The following is a 12,609-nucleotide window of genomic DNA, read 5'->3' as shown; positions in this document are numbered from 1 at the left end:
TGCACAGTTGTTTTTTCTCTTAAAATCTATGAAACTTTAAAAAAAAAATTTAAAGAAAAATTTGAAAAACTTCTTTTTTTTTTCTATTTTTTTTTTTTTTTCTTTNTTTTTTTTTTTTTTTTTTTTTTTTTTTTTTTTTTTTTTTTTTTTTTTGAATTAGGTAGAAAAAAATACTCATATAATTTTTTTTTTTTTCCTGAGCAAACGTTTATCTTTTTTAACCTTGTTCTAATTTCAAAACAAACCTTCATAACTTACACTTTCCAGGCTCTATTCTCGTTGATTAAAAGTAACTACTTAATAATTGTAAGAAAAGAGAAAAACCAGTTTTAAAGAACTAAAAACTACTTATTGTACGAAAATTAAGAAGAAAAAATTTACTAAAAATACATAATAATGATCTACCAACGATACAATATATAATTACTGATCAGATAGTAAAAGAAGAATGATTAGTTTCCTTTATTTACTAGTATTGTTTTAAAGTTAAAAAAAATTACATATTCATTCATTCAATAAGAATTCAAGCTCCGGTTCGGCCTGTCTGGTTTTATTATCGCAATCGTGGGAAAAGTTTTTCAACTCTTTCTCAACTAAAACCTATAAATCAAAATTTAATAAGACAAAGGGAAAGTTAAAGTTTAACCAAATACTAAATTACTGTTAAAAATTAAACTCTGAACTGGTGTTTTTTCAAATCAGTAAGTGTACTCTTGTTAGTTTGGTTAATATAATTTGTTTCAAGCTCGTGTCGAAGATTAATGTCATCGATATGGAAAACTACTTTTTCATTTCCAAATGCTGAAACGTTCCGCAATTTTTGTAATGCCAAGTTCTGCTTTAAAAAACCTATTTAATGAAAATATTATTTTCACAATTTGTAAGACTTTGCAAGAATGTCTTACGTACGTTTGCTGGTGTTGCGTAACTACGACTATAAATATTAAATACCAATTCACTAGTATATAATAAGACTATCTTGAGGTACCTTTTAAAAGATGAAGGCTGACATAGTTGATAATAACACTTAATTGGCGACCTCCGGACGTGATAAAAATTCTCCATGATCGATGGATGGTCCACATTAAACAGTTCATTTGCTAATGAAATAGTTCTCAAAAATGCCGACCAGGTGGCCGAGTGGTTAGCGTGCCTGAATACGGAGTCGATGGTTGCGGGTTCGAATCCCGCTTAAAGCATGGATTTTTCTTTCTCTCTCTCTCTGTGTTCTAGGTCCTTTCTCCTTTGAGTGTGAATGTGACCCGCCCTATAAATGGGTTTGTGGTTGTGTTACGTGGGCGACGCTGCTCCACCACCGTGACTTCGCCACAGGTGCCCAATGGGTAACGAGAAGAGAGTAGCAGTTCTGGCATTCCTGTGGCCAATGGGTCAATGTCCCAAGTGCCCGCCATTAAAAAAATAAATAAATTAAAATTAAAATAAAAGTTCCAGAAATCCGGTGATGTAAATATAATCTTCCGGACAATCAATAAAGTAAAAGAAGAAGAAAAATGAGCTTAAAGTAAATAAAAAGTAAATAAGCAGCATAAATCAACAAGTGGTATTGTTTATCGAATTCTATCACAGATAAAATTCTGGAAGAGGAGTAATGTGCATAGATGTTTAATATGTTTATAATAATATAATATATATGTTTATAATAATATGTTTTTAATGTTTAATTTCGATTCATTTCTGTTTAATCAAACCTTCATATTAATTTTCTCTCTTATCTGTGTGTATATTTGAATAGTAGACTAAATTTATTTTAAGAAATATTATATATGTATATGCATCCTAATTTATGAGTCGTGCATTATATTGTACCGTAAAAGTAACTTTACTTATTCTTAAGTGTATCATATCTTACTGTATTATAAAATTTAGTGTTTCCGAATAACAAACAAGGTGGCGGCTACTTAACACCAAGGAGTGTGAAAGAACATTTTTTTGGTGTTTCACAACACCAAAAAACTATCCTTGACTCTTGGTGCAGTGAAACAACATTTAGGTGTAAAGTATAGGTGGTAGGTGCCACCATTTTGGTGTTCGAATACTCGAAAATATTTCTCAGTGTTGCTTATTAAATAAAAAAAAATCTTAAGCAAAATCAGTTATCGAAGTAGCGTGCTCTAAGGAGCAAAACAACTGTAGACGTAGTATGCTGTGTTGTGCGCAATTTTAGCGAGAAGAGTGATAAAAAAAAGCGATTTATCATAACTACTTTTAACGTTGATTAAGTAAAGAAACAAGGTTATATCGCTTACTAATTTTATTAATCTGATTGGTGCAAATCTTATGTGGATCCCTCGATGGATGCGACGAGAACGAATCTGTGGCCAATAATTATAGAGAATTATGTCTGATGTTTCAGAGCAGCAATTTTTTCATAAAGCTTGGCAGCAGTTGTTTAGTTTGCTTCATTATTTTCTGGAAATCTTGAAATCGAAATCACATGTGAAATTAAATTTTTCCACAATAATTGTTTCTGTTTTCTTAAATATGGAAGATGGCATCGACTTTAAAGGTTCAAGATATTAGTATTTTTAACTAATATTTTTAGAACCGTCGTTGAACAGCTCACCCAAGTTTGAGTTTACGGCTACCAATGTTCAACGCCGTAGCCTTGTAATTTTGAACCCAATTCAGAGGACAAGAGAACTCTAGGATCAAGTATTGAGAGAAATTTTGCCTTCGCGGAGAATTTTTTTATGGAACTAACCCTCATTTGAGATACACTACGAAGAAAACAACGAAAACCTACACGGTTTTCGTTGTTTAATCAGTTGTTGTAAGCGGTTAATCTGACAGCAAGGGGACTCTAAGCCATGATCCGTTTACCACTGAGGATATTTTGCGTCGGCAATGTGGTCGGTGCGAGCTGAGTGCGGAATTCGTATCGACCAGTCATCGCTGATGATAGTACTGAATTGCTTTGGTCAGCATGTATTACTTATTTTGCTTAGAGAAAATAAAAGAGGAATTAACATTTTTAAAAAAAATCGCAAATATTTAAGGAAATCGCAGGCATTTAATTTCTTAATTAAATTTTCGCTCTTCAGAAAAGCATAAAAAGTTGAATATTCGAAGAAAAAATGCGCAAAATTATATCGAATAACGAACTGGTTTATGTAAACAAGAATAAATATATCGTAATAAAATAATACAAATAAACCAATTTACTATTCAAAACCCTTTTGAACATGTTTGTCAATTTAATTCTCCTGCAAAGTTCGTCTCCTAAAAGCTGTGAAGAATTTTGATATAGTAGTATTTAATAACCATCGTTGAACAGCAGACCCAATTTACAGTTCATGACTACCAATGTTCAACTCCGTAGCCTTGTAATTCTAAGGCAAATCCAGAAGACAAAGGAGCTCCTGGATCAAGTATTAGGAGAAACTTGCCTTCGTTATGGACTTTTTGATGGAATTAAACCGCATTTACGTTACATGGAGAAGGAAACCGCGAAAATCTCCCCGATTAGCCTGACGACAAAGGGACTCTAACCCATGATCTGTCAACCACTGAAAATAGTTTGCCTCACCACTGTGATCGGTGCGAGCCGGGTGCGGAATTCGTTTCGACCAGCTATCGCTGGGATTCGAAACCGATTTGAAAGTAGTTTGTGGTTTCTACATTTAAGAAAGTCGCTACATTTTTTTCAGGCATTTAAAAAAGATTTTTGCAATAACTTATTTTAATTCCTATCACTACACAGAAGCATGAAAGTCTCTAAAAATTAAAATTTTAAAGAGAATATAAATTTAAACGTCCTTGTTGTTAGAGCAAATAGTTAAGATTACCCAGCAAAAAAATTACAGACCAAATTACGGTAAAAAGTATCGGCACTCAAGGTATCGGTACTTTTTACCGTAATATCCATTTTCACACAAACATCTTACGCAACGAAAAATCTTTTATACCGTAATTTCGACAATAATAATTACCGTAAAATTATTCTAATTAAATAAACATTGCTGTAAGAATTACGGTATAATATTTTACGGTAAAAACGGATTATGCGGATAATGCATCCATGGTGCCGGTACTTTACAACATAATTTGATCCATAATTTTTTTTACAGTGAAGTGTTATACTTCCATCTTTTGAAAACTGTCCATTTCTATACATTATTAGTCAGATATCATCATTTATTTTTAATTTCTGAAAAATAATTACTATATATGACGATCAAAAATTTCGACATCCATCCTAACATTGCAACAAATGATATTTTTACTTTTGCACCAGGTGTGTTATGAAAAAAAAAATTTTTTTTTTGTCCATGTGCAGTCCATCCCCGAAGCCCCGTAATCAGACACCTGTTACTCTCACCCACATTCCTATGGTTTTGACAGGGAGATTTCTTTTTAACTGACTTGTTCCCACACCTTTGTCTTTTCCTTTAAATTCCTACACCCACCGCAAAGCATTCCATTTCGTCGGCTTATTTATTAGTTTCTTTCTCTCTCTCTTTTTTTTTTCCATCTCTCTATTAATTTCAGAGCAGTGAAATGAACCATGTCTCCAGTGCAAACAAAAGCCGTTTCGAATTCCTTGTGGCAGGATGTTAGGATGATTGCGTTTTTCCTTATTGCCTCTTAGGGGGGTCAATTTCCAACTTCACTCATTTGTATAAAGACTATACAGTCAAAAAGACAGATTGTGTTTTGCCTCACAACTTTATTATTCTACTTATATGTTTTTTAATTATTTATTTATTTTTTTACGGACTCGTTATGGATTGCCTAGATCGATTATTTTTCTGGAGCCTGTAGTGTCAATATCAGTTCGGTTGCTAATTTCCTTAAAGGGGAAAAAAAGCTTTTTATTTCTGCATTATTAAAAATAAAGATGCAAATTGCGGTAAAATTTTAATGAGCAAAAATCTGATATCCATAATATTTACAGTGCTATTTATTGTAAAATCTCTAAATCACTATAGTTAAATAAATATTACTGTATAATATACTTCGTGAAATTTTGCGGTAAAATGTATTTAATTCCATAAAATTAATTTTACGGATGATGCACCCAGGGTGCTTGTAATTTTTACTATAACATGATCTGGATTTCTTACAGGTTAGTTTTTTAGTACAAATGTGCACATTTTATAATCCTGGTTATCAGAAATGTAAGTAAATTATTCACACCTTTGAAATCAATTTTATTTTTAAATAAATTTATAACTACACATACATAACTCATAAGTTAACTACCAAAATAATTAATTACGACCAAATAGTTATTTCGAAACTTATTTGAATTCAGTCTTCGAAAAGAATTATTCGAAACATATGACTAATATAAAATGAAGTTAATTTAGATAAATAAATTAAATGTAACAAACAAAAAGAGTAAATAAAGAATAAAAAGTAAAATTCATAATTGAGAATCGCCTCTACTCTGCAAAAAATTCAGATCAAATTACGGTATAAGATACGGCACTTTGGGAGCATTATTCGTAAAATCTATTTTTACCATAATATACTATTCCGTCATTTTTACAGTAATGTTTATTTAATTGAAATGATTCAGGGATTTAACGGTAATTATTACTATAAAAATTTACAGTATTTTAGAATTTTTTCTTTTTTTTGCAAAAGTACCGGCACCCTCCTCAAATAAGATAATATTCTATGAATACCAACATTATAATCTATATTACTTATTTTAAAAGAACCTTTCTTCTTTTCCAAATAAGCAGTAGTTTATTTTTAGCTGATGAAAGTGTCATTTATTTAGAAGTTTATATTTTTAAAAAAAAATATTGCTATTGATACGGTTAATTCTTCAATTCAAATTTTTTATTTCAAAAAATAAAAATGAATTCATTGAAATTATAATTACTTAAACCATAAATACTATTATTGAAACCATAAACATTAATTCATTGAAACCATAAATACTGTATTATCTTATAAGTTACATATATCATACTTTCTTATTTATTGGCCATTAGCAATTACCAATAGTATCGTGGAAGTTTCGCATCATTTAATTTACCAAAATAAGTTAAGACTTAATGTAACGTTTTACAATTCTTGTTTGTAATAAGTAATTCAATAAAACAATAATAAGATAAAATAACCAAAAATTATTATTTCTGAAGCAAAAATAATATATAAATATATATATATATAGCAAGATAAATAAATACAAAAAAAACACAAAGAAAATTAAGAAAAACAATAAGTTTTATTTATTGCGCATAAGCTGCAAGTAAATAGAATTCATAAAATAAGTTCAAAATGTCGAGAAGAGATGGGAGAAATTATAGAACAATGAGAAGAAAAAAAAAAGGGGCGGGGGAGAAAAATAATAATAAAAAAATAATAAAAAATAATAATAATAAAAAATAATAATAAAAAAGAAAAATAATAATAAGATATATATTTATAATGTAATAATATAATTTATAATACAATAAATATATATTTATATAAATAATTATTTTTCCCTCCCTTTTTTTATTGTTCTGTAATTTTTCCCATGTATTCTCGACATTTCGAACTGGCATATTATATAAATACATACCATGAATTTTAAAAAACCGGAATTATTTATATATCTCAGGTGACGAATAACATGTTCTTTTTCACATTCACTTAAATGACTAATTATTTTACGTCACTCTTGTGGTAAGATGAAGTTTAGAATTTTTAGAATGCGGAACAGTTAGATGGATGCGTGCTTAGGGAAGGGGATGGTTCTTCCAAGAAAAATTAGAATTGCTTAATTTGGTTAGCTCTCTTTGTACATTTTTTTACTGTCATTAAATAATCAATAGGTAAGTCAGCATTAATTTGTGTGGTTATAAACGCATTAAAATTAAATTGGTACACTAAATTGTTATTTTTATTGGCGGGTATTCTTTTACACGTTTAGTTAAGTTGACTTTATTTAATCTATTGTATATTTATACTCGCATTGCCGTGAGAAACTGAGAAAATACCATCTCATTTATATTTCAAAGTACTTGTGCTTTGGGTAGCGATCCGATCACATTAAATGGTGGGCACAGTATGTGTATATATATATATATATANTATATGTATTGAACATTGCGAACCACCCGATGCTATGTATTTATTTAAAGTCAAATGAGTCGGATGATACTTAGCCTCAATGTCACATTTTCTCATTATCGTTTGTAGGCAAAGGCATTTTTCTATAACCTACACAGTATAGATACTAAACTAAACTCAGTGGCACGACAGCTCATAGAGGGCCAAGGCCTACTGTGTCCATCTCAGTTTTCTTGTCCTTGGGCACTGGGGTGCAGGAGCAGATGTTCCGGTTAGGTGGTCAACCGAACGCGAAATCCCCAGTGTTTAGCTCCCAAGCATGCTTGGTACTCATTTATCGACCCACTGAAGGAATGAAAGGCTGAACACACTATAGATAGGGGAGAGAAAAATATTAAAATGTTCAAAACTTCTTTGTGACGCTGACACTTAATCGATATTAAAATAAATTGATTGAGCTTTTGTTTTCCATATTTTATCATTAGGAGACACCACCACAACTCACCAAAAAAATCATTTAGCTTTCGAAAATATTAAGAAGTAAAAACACCCAGAGTCCTTCGACTAAATAGTTGATGTTAATAACTCCAAATAAGGCAAGTCTTACGGATATAAGAAATATAAACGTTTGAAGATGTAATTAAAAATAAATGCAAGTAAGTTTATCGCAATTACCAAACCAGGGTTTTTATCGAAATTTCGAAACGAATTAATTGAGTTTTTATCTCAGAAATTGAGCATTACACCTTGAAATGCTTTGCTCTAAATTCTTCCAGTTCGTCATCTTTGTCTCATTACTTGATTATTGTATAACTTGAATGTGGTTGACGCCTCAGGCTTATAGCCTGTCACTTAATCTTCTCCTTTGTAATTACGTACACGGATTTTGATCGGTTTTTCTCATCCCTAACAGTCATTATTTTAAAAGGAAAAAATCTTAAATATTTTTTTTTTATCTTTGCAAAGGTCAAGGATGTTTGAGTTAGTATATAAGATGAAAAATTAATAAAAGGCTCGGTTCTGGTCTGTGGAAAATTTTATATTTGTTTGTCAGCCTCGATGTCATGTCTATTTTCTTATATAATAATTTTTAATATGAAAAGCACGAAGCTGTCACCACTAAGCATCTCAACTATTTTATGTGCTCAAAACAAATATTTTTGAGAATTGTCCCAAACCACTGCCAGGTCAAATCACACGAAACAAACATTTTTAAGAAAAGTTTACCAAATGAATTCAAAAATTGTAAATTTTGAACCTAAATGTTTATGTAAACGAGATCGTAATCCAACAGCACTTGAAAAAGGATATTAGGTGTTGTAACATTGAAATCTGGCCACAATTATGCCAAACCGTGGTTAGCAACTTTCATTAACAGAATGTGAAACTATGTGTAAAGGCGAAATATTATTAAAATATTCAGCTGATGCGGTGCTCTATTTATAATTGAAACATACTTACCTCATAAGAAATTTCGAAAAAAAATAGGTATGAAAAATGGGAAAAAATATTATTTCTCCTAAAGTAAAAATTTTATGTTATGATATACTGCATAAAACAATTCCGCAGCAGAATTTCTAATTTATAATATTACTTTACGAAAAAAGAAAAATTAAATAAATAAAATTGATGAAAACACGCGACTTTTAATAAAACAATATCTATTCTTTAAATCAAATATACACATTGATTATCGTACTGGGAGCTATTAAACTGAAGAAAATTCGTACCCTTGATTAAATTTAATCCAAGATAAGATTTTTTCCCCAGATGAACGATCTTAATGTAAGATAAAGCTGGAAGAATCTACCCTCATGTTCTATATGTTATTTTTTTTTTGATAGACTATTATTTAATAAGACTAAGCTAATGAAGACATTAATTTTGTTACTGGTTAAATGGAACAATAAGCGTAATTGTTTTATTCAAAATTCCATACTACATATGTTTTATCATTATAAACATTTTTTAAACTGTATTTCGTGTAAAGTGAGAACCAATCCTTAAATATGATGCGGATATAACTTTTATATTTTATATCGATTCAATAGTACTTTTTAGGAGACAGAATTGTAAAAATATGACTGTTTTGCATAATTTTTGTTAAGTTTTTACATTGGTAATTCAAATAAAATAATTTAGTAACTATACAAACTTAACTAAACTTACCAATCTGCAATTGTTTCATTAAAAATAAATAATTTTGAGCTGATCAAGGGAGATCTGAAAAACATGCCTATTTTGGAGCAGTTGGAGTACATTTGGCAAACATTTCCTGAAAAACGGTAATTATAGAGCAAATCTGATTTAAAGTACAACCAGTATAATTTAGAGAAAGATTATAACACGTTTGGAAAAATTTTGTACAAAAATGCTTGCCTTCGAGCAGAATTGAGTAGTTAAAGTGAATCGCTGCAACCCAAGCACAGAAATCACTGCAATAAACTTACCTTCTTTGAACAGCCGACCCAATTTCGGCTTACGACAACTAACGTTCAAATCCGAAGCCTTGTAATTTTGATCCCAATCCAGGAAACAAGGGAACTCCTGGATCAGTACACCCAGAGGTATTGATATGTTATGGGAACTTGGATCACTTAGTGACCCCGACACATTTAACGTGCAACAGTCACTATTTAATACACGGGGATTCTTCTGTCTGCTGGATTCGAACTCCCATTCTCACGAACATGAGTATAATACCCTACCAACCAGGCTAACCCGGCATAAATATAAATTTTGTAATATGTACTTGTATGATATATTCATATTCAAGACGGCGGACAATACAAGTTTGAATACCAACAGGCTGATTACCGCTACTGATCTTCATGGATCAAACAGTTAAAACGTAAAGTAACTGCAGTATTGGATATTTATTATGAATTAAGGTCCTATTGTTCATCGTGGAAGATTTTTCAGAAAAAAAAATTTTTTTTTCTCTGCGTGTAACGTAAGTGTTGTTTTTTTTTTCACCCAAAAAATATCTCATGAATGCAAGTTTACTTAGATACTTAAAACAGGAGTTCTTTTTTTCTTCCTGACTACAATTCAAAATTTTAAGGTGGATGTTATTGCACGTCCACACAAGTGGATATACAATATCTCAATCTACACAGTTACTGAAATCCACAAAAGGAGACCACTGCTCATTGTTCGACGATAATTTATTAAAATATAATTAAGATAATATAATAGCTAGTAAATGAATAGGCATTAATTGGTGCTTCATAAATCCCATTATAAAATGTATATTAAGGATTAACCCTTTCAGTAACAAGTAGACATACAAAAACTATTACTAATCACGACTGGTAGGAATGTGTATGCGGCCCAATTTAAACTCTGTCTATTAAATATCTTGCTAGAAATCAGTCTTAGATTTCTTACAAAAGTGGTACGAATTTTTTTTTTTTTTTTTTTTTTTTTTACCTTCCTGAATTTCTTTCCTTATTCTAAAATATTAATGAATTATTGCTCTAAAAATTTTCAAAGTTGAATTTTTATTCTTTAGTGCATCAATAAATTAAACACCGTTTTGTACGGACATTATCTTTCAAGAATACGCTATTACCTAGAAGAACTACAGCATTGACTTGTATTAACCACAGCACTAAGTCATTTACAACTTGCCATTAAACGGATACAAAAACTAGGACATTTTCTCTTCTGTTTTTACGAAAAATATTTTTATGCAAATGTCATTGAAAATTTGAAGAAAAAAATCATATATAATATCTTCTCAAATTGAATGGTAATTCTCCACCCGAGCAAGATCATTCGTGTTTCGAATGTAACTGAACCCCGGGCGAAATACCTCACCTGTTCCTTTGAGTAGGGCCGCCCCTGCGTATTCGATCTCTGCGTCGGCACCGTTTATACGCGAAAAAATGACGCAGACGAGAATCCGGAACCTCAGAAGGACGCGAAAATTCGACTCCACCCTTATTCCTTACTAAAGAAATCACCTGCATTCTTTGTTTCATCGTTGCCAACGAGAGTAAAGAAAAAGGTAATAATAAATAGAGAAGAAAATGAAGGTCAAAGTTGACTTTCAGTTTCTTTCCTCATTGGGTGGACCGAATGAAAACAAAAATTAAAAAAAGGCGACTCTCTTCGTCGCTTCATTTTTACTACCACCCACACTAACTATCGACATGTGCTTGCAAATTGACTTATAGTTAGCGAGGTAATTAAGGATGGTAATTTGTTTTTCTATAATTAGAAGCTTTTCTGCGCAAAATAGGTTCCCTTAATTTATGAGAAATCTGTGTGCGTGCTTTATAAGTATAAAAGGAAAATTCCTAGCGTGGGAAAATTGGAAAAGCTTTTGGTATAAATTATATAAATACATTATTATTTTTATTATATAAAAAAGAAGTCCAAATGTAAAGGGTTTAATAAAACAGCAAGTTCAAGACATTTTCCTTATGGGCCTTATTTAGATTGACTTCTATCTATTCTATATATTAATGTTAAGATTTTAATAAATTACAAATTCATTAAATCTACCAATTATGAAAAAATGCAGAAATTAAAAGTTATTGATATTAATGAAATTCAGTATCATTATTACTTTAGAGATTCATGACAATTGTCTTTTAAATTCGCAGAAGCAAGCGTGGATATATGATATTACTATCAATTCACTATATTCACTGTATGATATCACCATCACTATGTAAGGCTATAAAAAAATCTCATTTATTCACACAAAAAAGAAGTTCAAGAAAACTCATTGAACGCAACACGTGGTTGCATTCGTAAGCGCAGTCGGAAAGAAATTTATAGGGAANTACATATACCGATTTTTAAAACCATCTATAGAAACTACTTTTATGTGCTCGAATGGCAGGTTAGACAGGTTTAAAAAGCGGAATAAAAGAAATTCAGGAAAAATTATCTGAGAGTCGGGAAGTGTTTCCATATCTGATATTGATGATTGCTCATCAGCTAAAGATTACAAATTTTTATTCGTACGCAAGACTAAGAGTGATGAAAAATAACACATTTTTTGCTACTACATAATATTTTTCAGTCTTTTATATGAATATAATGTAATGAAAGGGAAGAGTTTGGGAACCATTAGTGAAATTGCTTGCGTAACGGATATAGTGAACTCCCGGTTATAGAGAACCGAATTTTCGGTTCCTTGAAGGCTCACTATAGCCGGGTTTGACTGTATATATATATATATTAGTAAATTTAATAATCTGTCTTATTTTTAATATTTTATCTATTTGGCAAAATCAAGTTTTCCAATCGTTAATAACTTTTCAAAACTTATTTGACAATCAATTTAAATAGTTTGAAACACATTCCAATGAAACAAGTCAAGAAAATAGTAAGCAGCATTTAAATTAAATATCAATAAAAATGATACTTCGTATGAAATGGATTTATTGCTTAATTATAAGAATTATTGTAGAGGAAAATAAGCTCTGCACACCACTTTTAGATCTCTCTTACTAGCGTGTGACATGTTATGGGATAAGCGCTTTACCCTTCTTTGGATAGATGACCTCTCGTCTATAGGATGAGCGCTACATCCCACTTCCTCGGTATGGCTGAGAGTTC

The sequence above is a fragment of the Parasteatoda tepidariorum genome, chromosome 1, assembly GCF_043381705.1.
Source record: "Parasteatoda tepidariorum isolate YZ-2023 chromosome 1, CAS_Ptep_4.0, whole genome shotgun sequence".
Taxonomy (NCBI): Eukaryota; Metazoa; Arthropoda; class Arachnida; order Araneae; family Theridiidae; genus Parasteatoda; species Parasteatoda tepidariorum.
The sequence above is the reverse complement of the archived record's forward strand: the minus strand, read 5'-3'. Positions refer to the sequence as shown.